The sequence below is a fragment of the Arvicanthis niloticus genome, chromosome X, assembly GCF_011762505.2.
Source record: "Arvicanthis niloticus isolate mArvNil1 chromosome X, mArvNil1.pat.X, whole genome shotgun sequence".
Classification (NCBI taxonomy): domain Eukaryota; kingdom Metazoa; phylum Chordata; class Mammalia; order Rodentia; family Muridae; genus Arvicanthis; species Arvicanthis niloticus.
The window spans coordinates 83,129,691-83,134,650 of record NC_047679.1 but is presented as its reverse complement, the minus strand read 5'-3'; the positions used below and the strand labels follow the sequence as shown (position 1 = coordinate 83,134,650).

The 4,960-nt window shown below is 41.0% G+C and overlaps 1 non-coding gene across 1 annotated transcript; it reads left to right on the top strand.

Moving 5' to 3' along the window:
- The first annotated feature begins 4,888 nt into the window (after nt 1-4,888).
- Trnaa-agc (transfer RNA alanine (anticodon AGC)) lies at nt 4,889-4,960 on the top strand. Its single transcript has one exon. It is a non-coding gene; the product is annotated as a tRNA-Ala (tRNA).

Here is a 4,960-nt window from a genome sequence, read left to right as displayed (position 1 = left end):
ACCCCATGCCCAATCAAGGAAGTGGCCAGTGGGAACTTACCAGAAATTTCACATGGCTCTTTGGCCTTATCTACTGAACCTCTTATGTCCATCCATCTTTCTCCCCCATGTCCTGGTGATTTCTTTCTCCTCCCTCCTGATTCCTAGCATTTGCAACTCTGTGGTCCTGACCCATCTCTCTTTGCACAGTCATTGGCCCCTGACATCTTTATTGATCAATCAAAACCCCATTGGGAACAAAGACCTTTAAATTTTGGACACACATTTCCAGCTGAATCAAGCATTAGAACCAGTCCCAACAACCAATGTAACATTAAAGTCTCCAATTCATATAACCTGTATCTTTAGAGACCAATATCACATCATACCAATACATCACATCTAATCACACCACACCATAGCACATCACCACACACCATAGCGCACCAGAATACACCACAACACACCACCGCAACACACTACAGTACACCACATCACACTGTAGAACACCACACTACACCACACTGCACTACAGTATATACATCCTTCCTCCAACCAACACACAGATTGATATGAAGAGGAAATGAAATTTGTACATTGTCAATGCATTTTCTTCAGTCTTTATGTTGTACTGTTTGCCAATTGTTTCTCTTTTCCCTCTGTATCCTTGTCTCTCTTTTAAGAACTTCCTTTTGTCCTGATGAAAAGTATGTGTCACGTTAACAAACCAGTTTTTCTTTGTATTTTCTGTGTTAATTCCCTTAAGGTCTTAAGAATAATTTATCTACACATAGAAATTCAACGTGGACAGCTGGTTTATTTCAACATCTGCTGTGCCACATTTTCTGGACTATGTGACTTCTTGAAATAAATTGTGTGTGTGTGTGTTGATGTCTGTGTGTTCTTTTACCTGAAACAGGGTAGAACTTTCAATGATTTCATGGTGTTTTCCTTTGTTTCTATTTTCTGGTGTCTAGATTTACTCCAAAATTTTCAGCATATCTGTTTTTCTATTGTGTGTCCTTTCACACCTAAATGCACCTTCTGCTTTAATGTCACATATTTTAATGTCCTCTCTCTTTCTATCATCCTCAAATCTTGTCTACTTCTGTTAGTGGTCCACTTTCTTGATTCATGACTTGCAAAAACACACACAGACATACACACAGACATACACACACACTCGTACACACACACACTAAAGCCACACTCACAATGCACATATAGTTCTTGATTCAAGAAACGAGAAAAAACATGGGACATTTTACTTTACTGAGTGTGTTTTATCAGTGAGAATTTTGAAAGTTTAAGCCCTGTGCTACATTTATTTCTGTATAAGATCATTATTCTTTAGATATTTTTCACTTTTTGTCTCATATGAAGTTAATGTTGCTGTGATAAAAACACAATAGCCAAAAGCAAGTTGGGAAGGAAAAGTTTGTTTGGCTTACACTTCCACATCACTGTTCATCATCAAAGGAAGTGAGGGCAGGTTATCAAACACAGCAGAAACCTGGAGACAGGAGGTGCTGATGCAGAAGCCATAGAGGGATGCAGCTTACTGACTTACTCACATGTTCAGCCTGCTTTTATATGGAACCCAGGACCACCTTCCATCAATCACTTACTAAGAAAAAGCTCTACAGGCCTGCCTACAGCATGTTCTTATGGAGGCATATTCTCAGTTGTGTCTCTGTCCTCTCTGATGACCCTGCTTTGTGTAAAGATGACACAAAACCAACCATCATGCATGTGTATGTGCTATTTTTTACTTTAGTGTGTATTCTTCTGTGGTTTGGTTTTCTTTTACATATACTTCTAGCTGGCCTGTAATTCACTATGTAGTGCAGGATGACCTTGACCATCTTGTGATCTTCCAGTCTCTGCCTCTTGATTGTGGAAGTGATTATAGTCACACACCATGCAACTCTTCTTGGAGTTTGTTTTTCTAACACACTCACTTTCAGTTTAACATTTAAATAGACACTTTTGTTACAGTGGGGACAATTTGGAGGTCTTTTATTCTTAAGAATAACCTATCATTTTGCAAAAAAGAGCTCAACAATTAGACATGCTGTAAGTTTTGGTAGCTGTCAGGAGAGAAGAGAGGGATAGGAGAAATATAGAAAGCCATCCCTTTGGAGTCAGGGTACAAGAGAGCAGGAAGTTTCATCAGTTGAGTCAGTAGTTTACTGTGCTGGAGGTAAATGATGGGCATGCCTAAGCCCTTCATATAAGTAAGGAGAATTCCAGAGTGTCAGAACAGGCAGGCTCAGGATTCTCACTGGTGTCTGAAAAAGAAAAGGGAAGAAAACACAGACACATTTGACTTAGAATTTTAAAGAAGATTAAGGAGCAGGGAGGATGGCTTTTATAACTTGCAGATGATTCAACAAGTAAAAGTGCTTGTTTCAAAGGCATGCATGCTTCATGATCTGAGTTCAAATCACACAAATCATGGAAAAAGCCAGATGTGGCCCTCACAATCTATAATCTCAGGATTCCAACAAGATGGGTGACAGGGGCATAAGAACTCACTAAAAGCTTGTGTGCCACATAGCCTGGAGTATGTGCTATGTGCAGTATACTAAAGCAGCAGAAAAAGAGAAACCCTGACTCTAAAGATTGAGGATAGAACTAAATCTAAACTAAAATTGTCCTGTGACCTCCACACTTGCACTATGCCATTTACATGCCTGTATACACACACACACACACACACACACACACACACACACACACGAATATCATTGACAGAGGATGCACATGTATATATCTTCCGTACATAGTGACAGTATTGACTGTGTTCAGTTTCATGGAGCAAATGAGTGAGATGGACAAATGGATTTCCTCTGTGTGCTCTGTGTGTGCATGCATGTGCGTGTTGTCATACTAGCTTCTACAGCTTCATCATGTCTATTCTTTATATTCACCTTAGACCAGGATTGGGTTCCAATCTCGGGTTTATATTAGATATACCTAAGATACTAAGTGTTATATGCCATGAGAATATAATCCAGCCTATGCTCTTCCCCTCCCCACCATACAGAATACATCAGACCTGACTTGCACTGATGTAGTTCTTGTGATACCCACGAGGTGGCAGCACTATATTCTTACAATTTAATGAAAGGGGCTGATGTTTTACAGAGTAGCAAATATGCCCAACTTAATGTATTTCTAGTGTGTTGGGAAGCTTCCTGGGTACACTAGAGCAGTTCCATTCATGCATTACCACAAATCTAGTGCTCAACATTTCACTTCATCTCCACTCAGTGTAAAGTGAGCAGTTCAAAATGTATATAGAGGGGCATTTTATGGAGAATATGGTATCCATACTGGGATTGAATTCTGTGGCCCTCAGGTGTGTTTCCCACATATTCCAACCCCTCTCCAGAAGACTATGGTATGACTACATAGATCCCTCCCTGTCAGACACCTTCACTCTCTGTCAATCATCAGCCAAACACTATGTTCCTTGGTGACTTTCAAGAGCATCCTGGTGTTTGTGGTCTGTTTTACTATTATTCTTTCATGCTGATCATTTTAACAGGCAAAGTTGGAAATATTTGTTCATGGTGGATTAGGTTTTATTTGTGTGTGTGTGTGTGTGTGTGTGTGTGTGTGTGTGTGTGTGTCTATGCTTGTGTCTGTGCCTGTGTGCATAGATGTGCGGGGGAATTGGGAATATATACTTTTGTTTATACAAATGAGTGTATGAGTGTGTGTGTTTGTGCCTGTGCATGTGTATGTGAGTGCCTGTTTGCATGTTCATGTGGGGGGGGTTATGTGCACCTGTGCCTTTTTGTATACATATGAGTGTATCACTGTGTCTGTCTGTCTGTCTGTCTGTCTGTCTGTTGTCTGTCTGTCAGGCTGTACATGTGTGTGTGGTTCATGTGCACGTTTACGTTCATGTTAAGGCCACAAAACGACTTTGGGTGACTTACTCTATCACTTTCTGATTTATTCACTTGGGAAAAGTTCGGTCACTAGACTTGTAACTAGGCTGGAAGTCAGCAGGTCTCACCTGAAGTCCATCGTCACAGCAGAGGGTTAGAGTTGTATGTGTCACTGTGGCCAGCATTTGTGCCTTTGAAAGTCCTGGGGGATGGGACAGTCCTAGAGTACAGGATTAATGTAGGAGACTTGTCAGGAAAGCATATCCTTATCATGAGCAAAATGATGCTTATGACAGGAACAGAAATCTTTCTCTTAGTTTTATGCTTTAAAACTTGCGGATAGGCAGCTAGAGACATCTAAGGAAAAGTGATCTACATATGTTACAGTCTTTGTAACCAGGATATTCTGTTTTTTAAATTGGGTATTATATTTACATTTCAGATTTTATCCCCTTACCCCACTTCCCACCACCACCCAGAAGCCTCCTATCCCATCCCTCCTCCTCATGATTCTATGAGGCTGTGCCTCCACCTACCCCCTCCCCACACCCACCTCCTCACACTCACATCCCCCCCCACTCGGTGTTCAGCCTTCATGGGACCAAGAATCTCCTCTCCCACTTATGCCCGACAAGGCCATCCTCCCCTACATATACAGCTGGAGTCATGGGTCCCTCCCTATGTGCACCCAGGCTGGTGGTTTAGACCCTGGTGTGATGTTACTAACCTTGCAGAAAGACATTGTAATTACTTTGTCATGATAGTCAAGTTATTGTAGGGGTGCCATGTTTGAAAGAAGATAAAATTTGTTACTATTCATATTACTTTGTTTCATTGAATAAAGATTGTTTTTTCCTGTAAGCAATAAGGTAAAAATCCCATAAAAGTAGTAAACAAGAAATTATGAATGATTCCAAAAGAAATGATTCAGATCCCTTGAGGCTGTAGGAAGGCAGCTTCCGGAATTGTGGCTTGATGTAGGCTGTGATGAGGATTCAGATAGACATGGGGATATAGCTCAGTGGTAGAGTACATGCTTAGCATGCATGGGGTCCCGGGTTCGATTCCCGGTATCTCCA